Here is a 21,760-nt window from a genome sequence, read left to right as displayed (position 1 = left end):
CTGGATTTTAAATTGGGAGGGGTATGCTTGCAGTTTTTGTCTTACTATACTCGTGAGAGCCTTTATTAAAAAATTACATTATTATTATTTTTTATTCTAATAATTGTAACCCAATTGAAGTGTATGGTAGCCTGATGTTGTGTAATGAGACTACTGGTATCGCAATCCACTAATAAGTCTCATTAGATGCGATGTGTTCAGTTATGTATTGTCACCCGCTGGTTTTATTTTTTCATCGGAGGTCACGACATGTCGCAACACCTCACAACCCACCAGGGTGCGAAATCATTGAAAACTGGTGAGGGGGAGAAAGTTCTTAACCTACAACCCCCTCGCTACAAACATATGTGTGAATTATACGATGTACATATTTGTAATGTTATTAAAAGTAAAAATAAATTACTCAATTAAAATAATTATTATGATTATTAATTAGAAATTAATTTGTTACTTTCATACATATCAGATAGTGTAAAGCAGTTAACTACTTCCATTACTAACCGGTTAAAGATGTTAATAAATTATGACATAGTTGAAGTGGTTTTATTATGTGTAATTTGTTTATTTTGTGCACTATGTTAATATAAATCAATTAGATTTCATAGTTATTATTGTTTTGCATTCTTGTTTTACTTTTACTGTGCGTATTGATGTAGATTTGTTAATGATCTCTTGAGACAGAAAGCATTCAACACTCACAACCACACTAATTTGTGTGTGTTTTCGATATTATTCTTAGTAAAGTATATTTGAAATTAAAAGTAATTGCTTATCTTTTCATTGTTACAACAAAACTCTTTGGCCCGGGAAATTTTTGGTGGGGGGATTTTTGAGGCCAAGATTGTTGGTGGGGGAAATCCCCCTCGTCCCCTCCAGGATTTCGCACCCTGAACCCAACAATCCAGAAACACAAGAAGAAAAAAAAGGAGCGAAAAGAACAAAACAAACCAGCCATTCCATGTTTCTTTCCGTATGGGGTAAAGGCTCAGCTGAGATTTGTCCGCCCATGACGTCACACCCGCGGCAGTCGCGAAAAGAGGCATGTCTGACCCCAGCCTTTCCTTCTAGTAGTCTTGGGCTTGATCCCCCGATTTGACGCTTTATGACTTTTACATTTGGAACCACATGAAAAAGTTAGTTTACAAGACACCGGTAAACTCGCAAGAAGAGCTCAGGGAGAGGATCTTAACAGCTGGTCAACACATCAAGGACACCATCACAAGTTAAGTGACCAAATGTCCGTAAAAACCTGCGTGCCTGCATTCGTAACGAAGGTGCCCACTTTGATCAAGACCTGTAATGTTCTTCAAATGAAGATGAATGAAGTATTATTTCTTGTACACAAATATACCTTGTTGGATAGCAGATAACCCAAGGAAGTAATTTCAGTAATTTGTACGCTTCGTGTCATACCATTTTTGTTATTAATACGTTGCCAAGTAAACTAAGAGTGCACTTTTTTATCATCACTTGCAAGTTTAGACCCACCCGGTACTTACATGTGATTGTTATTTGTGAATTTTTTTTTTTTTTTTTGCAACGAACCACTTATTTGTTAGCTATCAGAAAATGCTGAAATAAGTTCCATACAATGAGCAGTTTTTTCTCAATTCATCTTTTTATGTGGAAAATTGTCATTTTTTTAAAGAAACAAAAGAAATTCGATTATCTCGAAAACTACTAATTTTCGGACGGGGTATCATATGGTTAAATTTATTGCAAATTGTCTCTACTTTAACCCCTTTCAGGGAATACATCTAATTACCAGTCACCCTGTATATATATATCAATTAAATATGCCTAGATAGCATTACTCTTGACTTTCACCTCTTGTAATATCACCAATATTCACTTCATTGAATTAATCAATGTAAATAATGACATGTTACTGTCACAAAATAAACTGATTTATTATATACTTAGTAATTTGAGGATTAAGCATTATACACATAAAACAAGTCTAATACTACTGTACTACATTACAGTCAACTACAAATATTGACACTTTGAAATAAAGGGACAGAAACATTTGTACCATATTGTTAAATTTTCTCAACATTAAAAAGATATATATCAATAACATACAATATATTTGTGTGCATAATTGTTTACAATTTCCATTGAAAATTTTTCAAAAAATAATATGTGACACCAAGAAAACCAATTCCATTTAATGATATGTATCTCTTAAAAACATAAACTGTGTGCAAGGTAGACATATCTTTACGGCTTTTGATTTTCTTGAGAAAATTATCATAATAATTTTTAGTCAAATATTATATCATTCAGTCCTTTTCCTCAATGCATCAGAGGAAAAGAATTCAACTTGCATTCTTTCTGCTCAGAGAAACATCTTTTGTGTTCTACAAACATAAATCATACCATGTTGGTGTAATGCAATCTGCTGTGTGAAAGTTTTATCACATAATGAACATCACAGACAATGTTTACATGTGAGATATCAAACCACCAGATCGTTGGTAGAGGATATGTACAATTCAGACATAACATGCATAACCACGTCGGCCCCCGTGACGGAGTGGTAAGCACATCACGCTATGACGTCAGGAGTCTCAGGTTCGAATCCCGGCCTGGGCATGGATGTTTGTGAGTGTCCATTCATCAATTTCATCATATCATCACTCATCCCCATCTTCGTAAATTAGCCAAAAGTGGCACAAAATGTGAAATAAAATAAAGCAAATCAATCAATGCATAACAACAATGGCTCGCCTGTATAGGCAGGAGCTACTGGTTTCGAAGCTTCCTTATTTCTTAGTACTTTGGACCAAAAAAAGGCATAAAAAATTGTTTGCTCTGATAAAAAGTCTGCATCATGTAATGAATCGTTTTCATTGCACAATTATTACCAACAGTTTTGCCGAGTGCCATCTCAAAGCATGGATAAAATCTGTGTCAGATAATAAGATGTCTGCAGAAGAGTTGTAGACATCAACAAATGATATGTATAAAACTAAGTCTCAAGCCATAGGCGCAGACTCCATGGGGCTTGGGGGGGGGGGGGGGGTTGAGCCCCCCATGTTAACAATGTGGGGCAGAGCCCCCCCTAATAATTTTGCTTAAGAGGATCTAATGTATTATTTTGCTTCTCTTGTAAAGTTTACTCTGAATTGTGCCACATGAAGTTAACTTTAAATACACATTTGAAATGTTCTAAAATATTAATTTGGGGGCTAATAATTTTGGACCAATAAACCATCAAGTTGAGGGGGCGGGAGCTATGACCAGAGACAGCAAAACACATGACTTATTACTATATACTAAATATGTAATCATGAGTAGGCCCTATTGTTAAAATTTTTACTAAAAAGAGTTCCAAAAGAACTAGGGTAGTGGATGGGACGTTTGGGCTACAAATGGCTCTAACATGACATTCAGAACGAGATCATTGATATATATTAGGGAGCAGATATTAAAAGTCGGGAATATTTTGCTATTATGGTTGACGAAACTTGTGACATATCCATCTGTGGATAATTAATATTCTGCATTAGAACTGTGATATATTTGAGGAATTCATGGGCTTTTATGAGATTGAGGACAAAACTTAAAAAGGGACAAAAGCATTTCCTTTAACATTTTTGCTAGCATAAATGCTACGTAAATGCTTCCAAAATTCTTATAACAGGTAGTACTTTACACAAAAGCATTTTATGGAACATTTCAATTAGCTGTTTCAATTACAATGCACAATACATACAGCACGAAAGGCACGTTGAGTTACACCTTCAATGCTGTGTGCACGGTGTTTACATTTGAAAAAGCTAAAATATTCTTCCATACGTGTACAGTAAACGTTGTAAAGTATGTATTTAATCAGCGTCATTCTTCTCTACCTAGGACCATTTAATATGAAGCGATATTCCTCTCAGTTGAATAGTTATCGTCCTTTAAAAGTGTGAAGTGGTACATTGTTTACATCCCAAGCGACAGCCATTACATTTGCATTTGTGGCAATGAGTTCGCTTCTGATTGGATATGCTACGAAAAATGCTACGGAAATAGAGCCGGTTCTATCCTTGAGAAATGCCATGAAATATGCCATGGCATCTGAAATGCCATAACATTTCTCACTTTACACGGTAGCTTTTTGGTCATGGCATAAATGCTAAGGAAAATGCTTTCATCTAAAGCGGGCCTTATACACTTAAGTAATTTTCTTTTGTATTTACGCTCATGTTTTTTTTTTTTTTTTTTTTTTATATAAGCTGAATTTTTGCTGCAAATTGGATAATTAAGAATATTCTCTTTGGTGTGAATAGTCGTATGCACATAGGGTTACCAGATCGATGTACGGGAAATATAGGACATAATGTCCCAAAATGTAGGACTTTAAGTCAAAATGTAGGACACAAAACATTCACAATACATAACACAGATTTCCAGAACATGTTAGAAAGTAATTTAAAAATTACAATTTTCAGATTTAAAAAAAATGAATCCTTAAATGTAAAATTTCCAAAATTGTATTTAATTTAAAACAATACACTTCTTAGTGGTGGCTCAGTTGGTAACGCGTCTGACTACCATGCTAAAGGTCCCGGGTTCGATCCCCGGCCGGTTCAAATCCGGGAACTTTTCTGATGATGGAAGCGGCCCCGGCGCCCACCCAGTGTCGAATAACATGGGTACCTGGGGGAAACCCTGGGGGGGTAAAGGCGGTCAGGGGCGTGATGCTGATCACATCACCCCACTCACGACCGGATCAAGAAAGTGTGGGGCGTTACCACCACACCCCCTATATGCCTTCATGGCATGGTGCTATGCACAGGGGAGCACTTTACTTTTCTTTTTTTTTACACTTCTTAGTACTTGTTTTAACTGATACTTCTCAGAGAAGCCAATTTTTGTTAAAGTTTCAGATTTAATCAAAAAATATACGTATATGACACACTGAACAGTCAAACTCTGTGAAATTATACTGAACCCCAGTACAAACTTTCTACAGACTTTTTGGGAAAAAAAAAATTCTCTTGACTTCGTTATGTTGCTGGTAATAAAAGTACTCTCTCATTATGACCTGGAATGGTAAACTTAATATTCAGCAATTACCATAACTTGAAATGGTTCCAGAAATTGCATCTAGGGTAGTTTTAATTCAATAGTTTTGTTCTCTATACCCCTTGCTTTAAGAATAGGAAACATCTTGTTCCATCAGTTTAAACCCCAAGGCAAGAAATTCCACTTTGACACTGAGCAGTGACATCATCAGAATGTGGCCCCAAAACTTTGTTCATTAAGTGCTTTCGTTTTTGTTCTACCAGAAACTTTTATGTTCTTTTTGGGCAATGGCTGAACCAAAATAAATTCCACTATTGCGTTTGGGAGCGCAGTCCATAGACTTGTAACTTGCATAATTTCTCTTTGTTCAACTGAAACACATATTTTCATAATTAATATTATGTGACGCTCAAAATGAAGGACATTTATGATATTTTTCAAATTCCTCCTGGATGCTGGGCATAAGGCTAAAATGTAGGACATGTCCGGGGAAAACCGGACGTCTGGTAACCCTATATGCACATCAAGGTTGTATTTTTGGATAAATTCTTTCCTGCAAATTGGACACTTGAAAGGTTTCTCTTTCAAGTGTACTCTCATATGCATATTAAGGTAATATTTGTGAGCAAAATCTTTTCGGCAAATTAATCAGTTAAAAGGTTTCTCTTTTGTGTGTACTCTCATGTGCATATTAAGTTTACATTTACGAGCAAAATCTTTGTTACAAATTGAACACGTAAAAGGTTTCTCTTTTGTGTGTACTCTCATATGCAAATAAAGGTAATATTTGTGAGCAAAATCTTTCCTGCAAATTGAACAATTAAAATGTTTCTCTTTCATGTGTAATCTTATATGCATAGTAAGGTAATATTTGTGAGCAAAATCTTTCCTGCAAATTGAACACTTAAAAGGTTTTTCTTTCATGTGTGTCCTTATATGAATACAGAGTAAATCTTTATAGCCAAAATTTTTGCTACAAATTGAACAAGTAAAAGGTTTCTCTTTTGTGTGTACTCTCATATGCCTATTAAGGGAACCTTTATGAGCAAAATCTTTGCTGCAAATTGAACACATAAAAGGTTTTTCCCCTGTGTGTACTCTCATATGTACAAGGACATCGTTTTTATAAGCAAAATTTTTGTTGCAAATTGAACAATTGTAAGGTTTCTCTTTTGTGTGCACTCTCATGTGTATATTAAGGTAACTTTTAATGGCAAAATCTTTGTCACAAATTGAACAAGTAAAAGGTTTCTCTTTTGCGTGTACTCTCATAAGGAAACCTTTATGAGCAAAATCTTTGGTGCAAACTGAACACATATAAGGTTTTTCCCGTGTGTGTACTCTCATATGTGCAACGACATATCTTTTATAAGCAAAATCTTTGTTGCAAATTGAACAATTGAAAGGCTTCGGTTTTGTATGAACCCTTGTGTGTTCATTCAGATGTTTTTTTTGGGAGAAACCTTTGTTGCAGATGGAACACACATATTGCTTTCTCTCCTTTCCGCTCTTGGCATCTTCAACACCTCCTTTGGTTTTAGAGGATTTTGGCAAACGTTCAGCCTCTACTATCCCCTCTCCACTGATACATTCTGTATTATCTTTTGGCTGCTCTTGTTCACTTGACTTTTCTGCAGATACTATCAAATGTGTAACTGACCTTGGAACATCTTGGACCTGTCCTTCCATGTAACTCTTGTTAAGATATCTGAAAAAATAGATAACAAAAATGTAAGTGTGGTTCTATGGTAATGACTGATGCGTGCATATCATTGACAAAGGAAATTTTTTAGAATACACTATTAATCATGACACAATGTTAGAGCTTAAACCAAATGCATAATTTAAACCAACCATTTAATGATTATTTTGAGAGCGATTAACAATATGATATTCCTTTGCTTGCAAGACATAGTAAGTCTTTGGTTACAGGACCTTATGGGAGTAGCATTCATTATCTGTGCCAACAAGATATTATCTGTACTTTAAAATTTGCTCATCTCAGAAATAGCACAATGGAACTAGTTGGCTGTGACATGGTGTTTCAAAATTTGAGGATTTATTTCTCTCCTTCTGACATGGAGAAAATTAACTTTGATAGTTACCAGGCAGCACTCTAACTTAGAGTGTGATGGTAACAACTAAGAAAGAGTCAACTGAAAATACTCTGCGAGGTCTCTCCTATAGCTCCATCAATGAGTAACTGTTATTCCTTGAACGTTTGTAAGAAAACAGAACCAAAGATTATGTATTACAGGATGAGATAGCGAGCATATTTTCCAATGACTTATGTAAACACTTTTTTAAAACCACAGAATGCTATACCCAGTACAAGCAGAATTACCATTTAAATTAAAGTTCTCATATGTAAGAGGATATTAAATTATACGAAGCTGAAAGGTTGAGAGAAATTCATGTGTTTTCCTTATGGTATATATGAACCCCCAAGTGGAAGTTTTGATAGACACAGTTGGATGCACGTTTCAATCGCAGCACCAAAAAAGCACTTTAGGCTGTGCGTCACAATCGCAGCACGGACTTGGCTTGCACGATACAGTCATGGCACCGAGTTCACACTATGTGGTTGTTAAAAAGTGTAGTTTGGTGGTACGTTCCAGCCGACGACCCAAGGGTTGGAAAAAGCTAGTTCAGTGAAACCTAGATGCTAAAGATTAGGTGCATCTAAAAGTTTAGCCACCAGTCTTGGACTTGCTTGTAATGCAGAACACTAAAGTTCAGAGGTCATGGATAGATCTCACTATAAACTACAACCTTTGAAGTTAAGTGAAGTATATATGAAGGACTGTTAATAAGTAACCCAAAGGACCAGCGTGCATACCAGTCTGTTCTATTGAAGGAAGGAAGTCCAGTTCATTCCAGCCAGAGAAGGAAGGAAGTGTTTCCGAGGAAGAAATAAGGAAGTGAACAGCTTATAATAGTGGAAAAAGACTGATGCAGTATAGAAGTGAATATCTAGAGAATCTCAAGAATACTTAATTAGACTGAATAAGAAAGCTATAGATATTCCTGTTTCCGAAACATAAATTATATGAACCTGTATTGTAAATAAAGTATATAATCATAATATAATATGGTTTTTAATCTCCATGGGAAGATCTTTGCTTGTTCTGATTCACAATTATAAAAATAACCCATAACCCTTGAGATATATCCATGGTAACCTTGATTAGTGGGATTCAAAAGGGTTCTCTCATTGTGATGACTATTTAGAACTGCGTTTGAACATCAATCTTCTAAAGTATTCACAACAAAATAAATAATACAGTCATACATAGTGTTTTATTATAAAAAGACAGGATATTATATACAGAGAGCAAAATAAAAAACAAAATATATTTTTAAGGTTCTGTCAGTTCACATGAACCAGGGAAATTATATGCTGATTTCTCAAGAATGGAAATTTTTAAAATATATTACATGTTATAGCTTACAGAATTCCTCAATGTGCATAAAACAATAAATTCATTCTGATTCACTCAGTAACTCTAAAAACAAAAACAAATTAGGACACAAATGCAGTGTAATTCAAAAGTCTTGAACCACCCATGTAAGTTCTTTAGATACACAGTCCGTCCAGTGGGAAAGGTGACTAATATAAATGAAAGACAAGGCGTTGTGGACCGGTAGTTTACAATAACGTTTATTCAAAATAGACACCTTGTGAGTCAATACATGGACTGAAGCGGTTGTAGAACTTTGTGAAGCAGTCTTGGTACTCCTGTTTTGGAATTGCCTCCAAATCGCGGTCGAAGCCTTTTGGATGTCTGGAAGGGTGTCGAAACGCATTCCTTTCAACGGCAATTTCAGTTTTGGAAATAGCCAGAAGTTGCATGGAGCTAAATCTAGAGAATATGGGGGTGATTGAGCTCCACTATCCCTTTTTTTGTTCCAGATATTCAGGCCGAACTCTATGAATCCTGGCCAATAGACAATGCAAAATACCCACGTAATACTCAGTGTTCACAGTGTGACCATCTGAATTGAATTCCTTTTGGATGATGCCTTTGGAATCAAAGAAAACCGTGAGCAGGGTTTTCATTCGGCTCTTCTGCAGGCACACTTTCTTCAGTTTTGGAGAGCCTGGATCCTGGACCATTACGAAATCTTGCATACCACTTAAACACGTTCTTACGACTCAATGCCTCACTACCATAAACAGTTTGAATCATTTGAAACGTCTCCGTTTCACTTTTACCCAATTTGAAACAGAATTTAATGTTGGCACATTAATCCGTTTCCGACCAACGTTCAGCCGGTACTGTCAGTCACAAGATCCGTATGCGTCGACCGTTGATGCTAGTGCTATGCAACTTTGTCGGAAGAAAGTCGAAATGTGTCACTGCGTAGTACATATACTTCTACATAGATGGCACTGGTGGTTCTGTGGCAAAAAAATCAGTCATCTTTCCTACTGGATGGACTGTGTATCACTGTACATGAATGGAACCATATGAACTAACTGGAAGACCAATTGGTTCATCCCAGAGGAATGTTACAAACCCAATCCAACGTCTTGAATTCAACTTAATTTCTTCAAATGGGAATGGGGAGCAAGAGACACATCAAAATCATGTGAAATTTCCAGGTAAAGAGAATGGTGAAATCCATTTAAAAATGTCTTTAATCATTTTCAATTTATTCACCGTTAAGGATAAAGACTGCCATTGTTACGTGCATGCTATTCATCAATGTTTGTTCCTTGTTATGCAGTGAATCAAGATGACACTGACCATAGAGCATATTGACACTAGCTTACATTGTGGTGCACAGAATGCAAGGAAAGTTGCAGATCTCTTCAACTGCACACACAATGAGAGAGACCAATTGTTCTTAGCGCAGTGGTGAAACTTGGCCAGAAATTGTAGCAAAAGGAAAGTATGTGGGGTCACTATGAAGCAGCAAAATTGGTTTTGGCAATGCTTGTGAAAAAAGTTCTGTAGGAATGTTGATATTGTTGATATTTAGAATCACACGTGGGAAAAAGTCAAAAGATGAAAATTAAATTCATCAATTTTAAGTTCACATTAAATGTTACAATATTATTTTCTCTCAGTGCATCAGCAGCTGATGAGAGAAATATCTTTTTACAAGCTACATCAGTGGCTTTTAAATATTATTTTAACATGTAGTATTATGTAATCTTCTGAAATATGACCATGTGTGCACTGCGAATCCGGAACTTTCGGATCCAGAACTTTCAGATCCGGATCCGTTTGGCCATCCCACATGAGCGTTTCTTTGGAAAGTAAGAATGTGTTTATAACATATTGTTACCTGTTAATATACATACATATATATACATTATATATATATAGTGCGCGTGCGTGATTTGTAATTAATACACTTGCAAGGGAGGTTACCTAAGTGTCCCCCTCCAATTTATATGAAATTTGGCAGGTGTATAGGGGGGCCCAAAGGGAAGTACATGTTTTTTGTGTTTCAGCTAAAAAACTGTTTTAGGGGGAACCCCACCACCCCCTCTCAAATGTCAAGATGAGGAGAAATTGAAGTGGGGATTTGACCCCGAAACCACGTAAATATGGCATAGGAAGAAACAGGGGGCATAGGGTCCATCTATACACATGCCAAATTTCATGGAAATCAGAGGGGGACACAGGTGTCAGATCCCCTCATCTTGACATGTGAGGCAGGTTTTGCCCCCTAAAACAGTTTTTTAGCCGACGCAAAAAAACACATTATGTCTTCCTTTGGGCCCCTTTAAACACCTACCAAGTTTCATGAAAATCGGAGGGGGACACAGGGGTCAAATGCCCACTTCAATTTGTCCTCATTTTGACATTTCAGGTGGGTATGCCCACTAAAATAGTTTTTTAGCTGAAACAAAAAAACATGTATTTCTTCCTTTGGGCCCCTTTATACACCTGCCAAGTTTCATGGAAATCAGAGGGGGGAAGAGGGGTAATATCCTCACTTCAATTTGTCCTCAACTTGACATTTGAGGGGGGTTTTGACCCCTAAAACAGTTTTTTAGCCGACAAAAAAAAACATGTATTTCTTCCTTTGGGCTTCTTTATACACCTGCCACGTTTCATGGAAATCGGAGGGGGACACAGGGGTCAGATCCCCACTTCCATTTGTCCTTATCTTAACATTTGAGGGGGGGGGGGTTGCCCACTAAAACAGTTTTTTTAGCCAAAACAAAAAAAACAACATGTATTTCCTCCTTTGGGTCCCTCTATACATCTGCCAAGTTTCATGGGAATCGGAGGGGGACACTTAGATAACCTCCCTTGTTAGTCTTATACTTTGTTATTATATAACACTGCATATATTGTAATGTTTTATTTTAATTTTTAAAACTGTAACTGTAGAACAATTGTATAATTTTTGTATAACATTTCTATCTTGCTAAATGTGTTAAAGGTTTCATCCTGGAATGGAATGTCTCACATTTATGTGTGTTTCCATTTCCAATACATTCGAATGAATACATATTCGTTTCAATGGAATTTACAAAATCACCTCTGACATTTTATGTTAAACAAGTAAGATTATTTTGTGCACGAGTGTGTTAGCCGAAGAGTAGCAAATTATTTTAGGAACAACACTTGAAAAAAAAATCTTGTAGGACTAACAAATGAAAAATTTCTTTGTAATCGAAGATCATAATACCTTTTAAGCTGTGGTAATATTATAATGGGATTGAGATACAAAACTATCGGATCCGGATCCAGATCTGAAACTTTCGTATCCGGATCTGCAATTTTCGGCTCCGGATCCAAACGGATCTGGATTTTTCGGGTCCGGATCTGTTTGGCCATCCCTAGTGTGCACCCGTGTGCGAAAAGAAAACAAAAACTGCCCACCCTCGAAAATTTCAAAGTCCAAATCTGCATGATGTGACAACAAGGTGGGGCAGTATAGCAAACCTCACATACGAAAAAGTAACATGACCAGAACGTGAATGCCTTAGTGATGTTTTAACAGATATGAAATTGGGTTATTTAATTACGTATTTTTGATGAACAGTTACAGATAATTAAACAACCTTCCATTGATATATTTCACGACACATTCTATGCTCCTGCTTCATTTGTGAAAATTGCTATTATGGCAGATAACATTGAGAATCTGTCTGTGAAACATTGTGAAAACATGAAAGAAGACTGGTATGTTGACTCAAAAAAATGAAAAAATACATTCATTTTTAATTTGATGACCATTACGTGCTGAATTTTTTCATAATATGAATTCTGAAAAGAAATCCACGTTACACACACAATGCTTATATTGACATAAATGAACACAATATCAATAGCAAATTGGTATTCAGTGATATATGTGTGTGTTGAATAAAATTACAAAATACTCGACATATTCATAGGATATGAATAAAGTAAATATTACTAATAGCATGAAGGAAAATGGTAAGATTAATAATTACACACACATTCTTGCTTTGACTAGATAGTTGATGTTGAGTGATATTTATTCCCAGCTTTGTGTTCAGGAGGATACCGCTAAAATATCACGTGGTTCATTCACAGCCTCAGGCGATCTTGGGTATTGCAATAAAGGGATTTCCTTCCTACAACAGAAACTTCTTGTCATCAGAATTGGAAGTAGGTCTTTCCGAAGACAAGAATTTTGTCTGTAAGGAAATTGAAGATGTGTATTTCAATAAATAATAAATTAGTTTCAGTAGGATTGTAAACAAAATATTTTTAAAGCAGTTCCCAGTTCATTCACTGCGTTCATAGACTTGACTTTTTTTGTTTCCATTGTTTTCGCTTGGTCCTAAATTTCAATTTTTCACACATATCACAAATTCAATATCTTTCGAGTTTTTCATATTCTTAATGTATTTTATTCATGATCATATTCTGTTTCAAATCATTTATCATCGTGATAGCCAAAATGGGAGAGAAGCGTCATAAAAAATCTATTTCCATCAATCAAATCAAATCGTACAAAACATGAATAACATTCTTAAAATTGTAACTTGTTTAGCAGTTAGTTCAAGTGTAAATCTCTGGAGGTTGCGTTATCATTTGAATTTACATTAGCTGCCTTCTGCAAAATTCGATACGAACCATATTTCAAAAGAATATTTGGATTTTCAACGATGGGTTGCAAATATAGTTGAAATTTCAAAATACAATATATCTACGCATTGCAAAATAATATTCTTTTTGCGTTTTTCATAATTTATTTTCTTGCTACTATTGTCCAGAATAATAATGCTGGAAAAATTAAAGCACCTAACATGAAGGAAAATTATTTTATTTGTTATGGGAGTAAACAAAAATTAAAACAATTATGTTATTGTAACCAATGCAACTGATGATAAAAAGAGTCAAATACCTACTGAATTAAAAAAGCCAATTTTTCCAAATTTCCGTTTAGTGTTAGTGAATATTGATAAATGAGGAATATTCAATAAATCCACATATATTCACATTCTATTTCGCTATTTAGCATTGTCTGTCATTTATTGCTGATGGCGACAATGAAGATAAATGAAGATCCCATGAAATTAAAGAAGGAGCAAAAGAAAAGACCATGGCCAATAAAATACTCGAAATAGGGATCATCAGTGCTGAGATCATGTGTCCAACCTGTAATACGCTTCTTTTAGGCTTTACTTTGTCTGCATATATATTTTCATTTTTAATTATTTCTGTTTTCTGCTGTGTCTCCATCATAACAAAATGACATTCAAAACTTAACCAGGATTCGAGCATGGAAGACGTGGCTTCTCAGCGTGACCGAGATAGGCGACATTCACTAACATAACGGGCAACACAGGTTAATATTTCTTGGTATTCCTAGAAAATTTACCCCTTGTAGCTACTGGAACCAACACAAGAAACTGAGAATATTCAATTATTTACTAAAGATTCCAAATACAGTGTTAACCATTTTACGTTGGAACGTACTAACAGAAAATAACAACAAAAATAATAGTATAAGAAAAATAATAACATGAACTAAACTTAAATTTGGTTAAGAGATTCACATACTTCTAGTCAACAGTCTTCTATAATGTGATAGATTATCAAATATGTATTCAATTCTTGGTGAAACAAAACATTTGTAAAAAGTGCTGAGAGCAGTCAGGTTATTTATTTCAGTGAAACGATAGTGTAGACCCAGCATACGCATGGAGCCCTTAGTGACTGCAGAGATGTGGTCAGAAAAGGAGAGTTTATCATAAAATATAATGCCCAGGTCCTTCTGTGCGGCAACTCTTTGAACACAATTGTTTTTTATGAAATACTAGCTGATTACCTGGCATTGCCAGTGTGTTTAATGAATTCTAACTATAGCGTAAAATGTAACTAATTTTATTTACAGGTATTTAAAAGTATAAGTACAGTGTACAAATTATAAAGTAATATCTTTTACAAATTCAATATAATAGAAATTTAACAACAATTTATGACCAACATTTTTAGTTCCATCCAAATAATATATAAATTGAACGGTATTGGGAGTTCTGACTGATCCCGAAAACTATGGATTTCATACTAATATTGGTCGTTTTCGATTATTTTTACATGTCACCCCCTTCCCACCCCCACCCCTAGGGGTGCCATAGATGTCTTGGAGTTGAACGGCATTGGGAGTGTCACTATTCATCTTATCAACCCCGAAAAAACTATGGATTCCCTACTAATATCGGTCGTTTTATTTTTACATGTCACCCCCTTCCCACCCCCTACACTAGGGGTGCCAGAGTTGTCTTTCCAGGTTGCAAGTGATACTCGTACCACGTTTGTTTGAAATCGCTCCAGACGATCGAGAGTTATGCCGGAACAAACACACACACATCCATTTTTATATATTAGATAGATTTTGTATTTAATGTGTTTTTCTTTAAGAAGGTCATCATGGTACATTTTGTGAGGGTTTTAAGTTCCATAATTCACACCACTTTATTAGAGAATCCAAATTCTTGTGCATAATTACCATTGAGATTTTACTATATATTTTGTAATCATCAGCGGACAAGAGAAGGTTTTTACATGAGTCAGAAAGATATTCTGGAAGGTCATCAAGATACAGGATGAAGAGAAGAACATTGCCTTGGGGTACACCAGAAGATCCAGCTTGATAAGAAGAGGGGATTCTGGAAAGAAAAACTTTGTGTTGTCTATTTTGGATGTAGTGTTTGATCACAGAGAGAAATTTTACATGAATGTTGAATCGATGAGATAATTTATGTAGCAGGTAATTGTGGTTTATGGAGTCAAACTCTCTCGAAAAATCTAGATATATTACATCCAGTTGGGAGTTTTCAGATATGGAGTGGATAGTGTCAGATAGTAAAATGCTCAAGTTAGTTAAGCAGGAGCTGCTTAGTATGAAGCTGTGCTGTATTTATGTATGTAGAGGTAAATTTGTAGAGTTGGACATTATTATCTTTTCACATGCGATGGAAAGTGGTGAAAGAATGGAAATTGGTCTGTAAGAAGAAACAACACCCTTGTCTCCAGATTTTTATAATAGCACCAAGTTAGCCTTTTCCATGAATCTCGGAATGAACCCTCATTGAAGCATCTGTTTAATAAAATAGAGAAGGGGATAGAGAGAGAGAAGAAGCAGTGTTTTTGAGGAAAAGAGAAGGGAATTCATCAGGACCATTTGCGCGATTATCAGGCATTGAAGATAGAATGTATTGCACTTCTTCTGGAGACGTGGAGAGAGGTATTAGAGACTGACAGCAAACTGGAGTCAAATTGGGAAGAGAGGAAGCCGGTGAACTTGAGGTTGTATTTTTGGTGGAAAAATGAGTTAAAAATATCAGCTCTGTCAGCGCAATCTGCATGTACTGTGTCATGTTTAACTGAGGCTGCGAATGAACCACGTGATATTTTTGCCGTATCCTCATTAACACAAAGCTGCAGAATAAATCTATCACTCAACATCAACTATCTAGTCAAAGCAAGAACGTGTGTATAATTACTAATCTTACCATTTTCCTTCATGCTATTATTAATATTTCCTTTATTCATATCCTATGAATATGTCGAGTATTTTGTAATTTTATTCAACACATATATGAACTGCTAGATTAAACATGTTCCGATATTTTCAACGAAGAATAAATATTTTGATTAACGCTGTCATACTAGGCTCATCATTCTTGAAATGTTTCTAATAAAAGCAAACAGCAATATAAAATGAATATTGCAGCACACTGTAGCCAATGTTGGTTTGAAATAAAGTGAAAACTATAGGACAATTTTAATAAACATACATTCTAAACCTTCATCCACAGCAACCTGAAAAAAATACTGGCTGAATTGAGACTCGAACAGTCAATCAAAATGTCAAACTCAGTTTATAAGGTGGACCAACTACTCACTCACTCACTCACTCTCTCACTCTCTCTCTCTCTCTCTCTCTCTCTCTCTCTCTCTCTCTCTCTCTCTCTCTCTCTCTCTCTCCCTCCCCCCTTAACTCGCTCTTCTGGGTTTGCTAGATACTGTGTGGCACGTTTCGTCTGGCCAATTGCAACTTTACATTTCGAGAGGCCTGTTGATATATTTGTGGCTATCAATATATTTATATCCTCCTCGTATATCACTGTTGTGGGAATATAAGCAGCTGCTTCAAAAACCTCCTACAAGTCAAAACCTGAGTCAGGAAGACTGGCACGTTTTGTTTCCTGAACAATGATAGTCAGTGTAACAAAATGTGAAGAACTCGCACTTCTTGCAGTTTCATTGTCCACATGATAGGACATGTAATTGCGAAGAACACCTTGTGTTGTTATATCACCGAATACCAATTTCCTATTGATATTGTGTTCATTTATGTCAATATAAGCGTTGTGTGTGTAATGTGGATTCCTTTTCGGAATTCATATTATGAAAAAATTCAGCATGTAATGTTCATCAAGTTAAAAATAAATATTTTTTTTTGTTTTTTGAAGTCAACATACCAGTCTTCTTTCATGTTTTCACAATGTTTCACAAGACCGATCCTCAATGTTATCTCCCATAATAGCAATTTTCATGAATGAAGCAGGTGCAAAGAATGTGTCGCGAAATATATCAATGGAAGGTTGCTTAATTATCTGTAACTATTCATCAAAAATACGTAATTAAATAACCCAATTTCATATCTGTCAAAACAACACTAAGGCATTCACGTTCTGGTCATGTTACTTTTTCATATTGTAACGTGCAAGTTGCCGGATGCTTTTATTCTATTGGGGCGAACTGGACCTCTTTTGTTACAACAATTTCCTAGAGTCGTGGATCGAAATTATGTGCATCCCGGCATACGTCACAAAATCTAAATGGGGGGAGTGATTTAGAGATGGGAGCGTAACAGCATTCAGAAGTGTATTCCCAAACAATTGTTAATGCATATAATATCCAAGGGGTGAAACAGTATTCCCAATTAAGTCTTCAAAAATGCGTTGCGCAAACCCTGCAAAATAATTATGTCACTAAACTATTACTACACAATTTAAAGCAATCTACAAATCGCTAACTACTGTACCATACACGCTCTTACGTACTAGTAAGTATTAGTCCGTAGCAAATTGGGAATGTACTTAAAGTAAATTGTATCAACAGAAAGTCAAAGATTCAATTTTAACAATTTAATAACAATAGTGTAACTCATTTTTTGGCATTCTAACAATCAACAATGATTTTTAAGCGTAAACTGCTCAGTAATAATCAATGAATTCAACAACCAATTCAAAAGTGACAATGCATCAAAAGTAAGTCAAAAAGGCATATAATTTATTTTAACTCACGTATATGTCCAAGTTTTAAGTTTCTTTCATTTTTTTTATGTTAATCAAAAAACGTTCATTTCATCATTAATAATAAATAACTACTGATTGTTCGTGATCACAGATTCATAAAAAAATGGGCGAAAACCACCTTTTTGAAAAAGAAACAAACGTCTCCAAGAAATTACAAAAAAATCTTATTGGTACGTACAAAAGGTTCTACCCCATTAGATGCTCATTCCCAAATTAAGTGTTACATTGCCTCGTTCAATTTAACAAAATTTTAACCAAGTCTAAACGACCAAAAGGGGGGGAATGTGAGGAGAAATGACGTTAGCGGAAACTTCGTCGCGATTACCTAATGTACCTTTTTGCGACGTGTCTTACAAAAAATGCCAACCGTTGCTCCAGTTAATACAAATGTGAATGCAAGCACATTGCAGAATAACCAATATGATACACTACTTTGCACCCGCGTATTTTGCGTTTTCCTTTTATCTATTTAAAGTGAGGGGCAGGTAACGTGGTATCGAGATGAACAGTTATTTTACGACAAGCCGTATTCAGTCCTCAATTACATGTATTTTTGTCTTTTTGGACGAATGAAAGTTTATTTCTGTAATACGGCGCACTTCGTAAGCAACTCACGCGAATCGTGCACCGAATATTGAATTCATGCTTTTTGTCTATCGCACATCAATTCACCACTAATATAACAAAATCACTGTTGCCTACCTTGTTTTTGCACATTGCCAGTCTCGTAGTCCTGGAAAAAGGGGGTGCACAACTTCCTTCACTTTTTGGTCGTCAAATCCTCGTAGACCAGCGTACGCCTTGCTTGGGTTCCAACGTAGTACATTTTTTTTGATTGCCAATTTTACTCCTAAGTTCAGACTGTCAAAATGGCTTTTTCCACAATCCGCGTGTCCATGTGGAAACATGTAACGTAATTTAAGAAATAGTGCTTACCGTCTTTTCAACAAATGTTCCGGAACTGTATTTAACGGATCGCTTGCAATTCATCGCGTGTTATAAGTAACATGGTATAGAACGTCAATGTTCAAAGTTTTGTTACCGATGATGCATTAAAAGCGTATCGAAAGAATAGTCGACGGAACCAAACGCGAAACACGACTGATGCCTCTACCTGCACATGTCAGCTGCTCTTGCCTTCCGTCGATTTAGGGGGCGTGGTTTTACAATTCGATGACTCGAGAGTGATTATAGGAGCCATCTGTTGTAAATCATGAGAATTAATTCATGAGCGATTCTACATCGCTTATTTTGAGCGAAGCATTACTTTTCAACAAGGTTGGAAGTTGTAAGATTTTTGCTAATTTACTTGCAACAAATCGTTACAAATTCTCCCCCCACTGGCAATGGAACAAACAAAATCCCCCGCATGAGCATCTTTACAAAAATTGAACCTCTAACTTGTTTGTATCAAGCAAACAGATATGAAGAATTTTAAATATTCAAGAATTAGAATGATTTACGATCAAATATACAATATTAATAAAATGATATAAAGAAGATATATAGATAAAACCTAGGAATTATCAACCAATATAAATATAAGAACAAATATATATATATGATAAAAGTTAATAAGATATACACAAAAGGAACCAAACGAGTAATTACACTTTCACGAATGACTAGATGCATAGTAGACATTGATTATATAAATCTGCATATAAATAGAAAATCACACAATTGCATTGTAATCATATAAATAGATATATATATATATATAAATATGATTTGTTGGTTCTGAAAACAAAAACAAAACAAGAAAAGACCTAGAATATACATTTTTGAATACTTCCATTTATAGAATCTTCATAAGAACAAAGGTTTTGCATACACGATGACCAGAAAATGATGCAAATGGAGTCATAATCGTATGTTGTCCCAAAATATGCCAGGAATCAATTTGGTAAAGAAGATTTTGATGAATGTTTCCTCCGAAAAAATACATGAAAAGAAAAAGAATCTAAAATTAAAATATTGAAAAGAAGAGGGGATAGGAAAGAATGGAGGAAATATTGATGTTACTGAGACATTTACGGAATGAGCATCTTTACAAAGTTATTAAATAACATGGTGGAACATATATGCAAAAATAAGTAAATGTAATGTTAAAGTCCAAATCAACAAGTATATTATCAATTATAAGATGCAATGGAATGAAAATTGATTTTTTTTTTGCAAATTGTATGTAAATCATATGATGAAAATGACAGTACCATATATATATTATGAAAAAGAACACATGTACACATTACACAATAAATATCCTAATTTTCTCATAGAAAAAACTCTTATATATCTATACACTGGAATGATCAAAAACAGAGCATTAATTATGCCAAAAAAAAATATTATAAGTAGAATGCAATATTAACAACAATAACACTCTTATATACATGTAATCAAAACATGAGTTGCATAATTTCAAATACAGTCAGTACCCGTATATCAAGGTTGCGTACGCATTCTGGAAATTCTTAGTCGACAAGAATGTACTTTGTGTCCAGCTTTATGGCAGAATGAACAAATTAATGGTGGTTGAGGTCTATTTAATGGTGATGGAGTATTCTCAACAAATCGAGCATCTTGAGTGTGAGGAAAAGAAACATGAGGTAAACGTGGATTACGGTTGTCATAGAACTTCTGCATTTCCATGGGAGTAATTTCTTGTGCCATACTTAACAACTCCGGCATGGAACGAGGACGGGAGAAGAATAATAAGCAAGCAGTCGTAACCGCATTAAGATGTTGCAAAATGAAGGTCACGAGAATAGAATCCTCCCAATTAAGTGCTAAGGCCTGTGCAGAATTGTTGACATCTGATACGTAAACATGTAAAGTTTCGTTAGGATACTGAGAACGTTTTACATGATGATCAACTAAGGTGGAATAGAGGGACATCGGTACAGACTGACGCCAAACGTAAACCTTAATGTCCCACCAAGACATATGTGTCGGCAAAATTGATAACCATAATGAGTTAAAAACTCCCTTGGTACGTCGTAAGACGTTTCGCAAAATCCATTGGAGGGGAAATTGCTGAGATATCACTAAACAGTGTAAAGCCTTCATGAAGGCGAATAAAACATCATGAGTTTGTCCATCACAGATTGGTATGTCATCAATCGCAAAATTTAGGTTACGGATGTCCATTTTGTTCTCCAGTGAATTAGCGCAAGATGGAAGCGTTAGATGGTTAGGAACAACCGACGCTTGCGGAGAAGGCGAGGCAGAAGATATAGGGTGTGGGATTGCAGTTGACAAAGTTACTAGTGGGTTACTATAAGTGCAATTAGTATTCGCCCCAGATGCCTGGACTAAAGATGGAACAGGCCGCGTGAATGTCAAAGGAAAAGGAGAAGGGTAAGAGGATGGAAAATAAGGACCTTGTAGAGGTGGAAGGTTTGGGAGCGAAACAGAATCCATTGAAGAAACGATAGTCACGTCTTCCTTAATGGGAGAATCCGGGGGTGCCATGTTAAAAAAAAATATTGATACGTTACAAAATTTCAACGGTATGAATTCAATTACAAAAGCCCCAAAACTTTATCTGTTAGGATTGATTTAAAAAAAAAATATTGACAACTTTCAAAAAAAAAATTTTATGTCTGTCCCCAAAAAAAAAATTTTCCAACCACGCTCTGCTACCAGAAATTTTGTAACGTGCAAGTTGCCGGATGCTTTTATTCTATTGGGGCGAACTGGACCTCTTTTGTTACAACAATTTCCTAGAGTCGTGGATCGAAATTATGTGCATCCCGGCATACGTCACAAAATCTAAATGGGGGGAGTGATTTAGAGATGGGAGCGTAACAGCATTCAGAAGTGTATTCCCAAACAATTGTTAATGCATATAATATCCAAGGGGTGAAACAGTATTCCCAATTAAGTCTTCAAAAATGCGTTGCGCAAACCCTGCAAAATAATTATGTCACTAAACTATTACTACACAATTTAAAGCAATCT

The sequence above is a fragment of the Lepisma saccharinum genome, chromosome 15, assembly GCF_977018435.1.
Source record: "Lepisma saccharinum chromosome 15, izLepSacc3.1, whole genome shotgun sequence".
Classification (NCBI taxonomy): domain Eukaryota; kingdom Metazoa; phylum Arthropoda; class Insecta; order Zygentoma; family Lepismatidae; genus Lepisma; species Lepisma saccharinum.
This window is presented reverse-complemented; position numbering follows the sequence as displayed.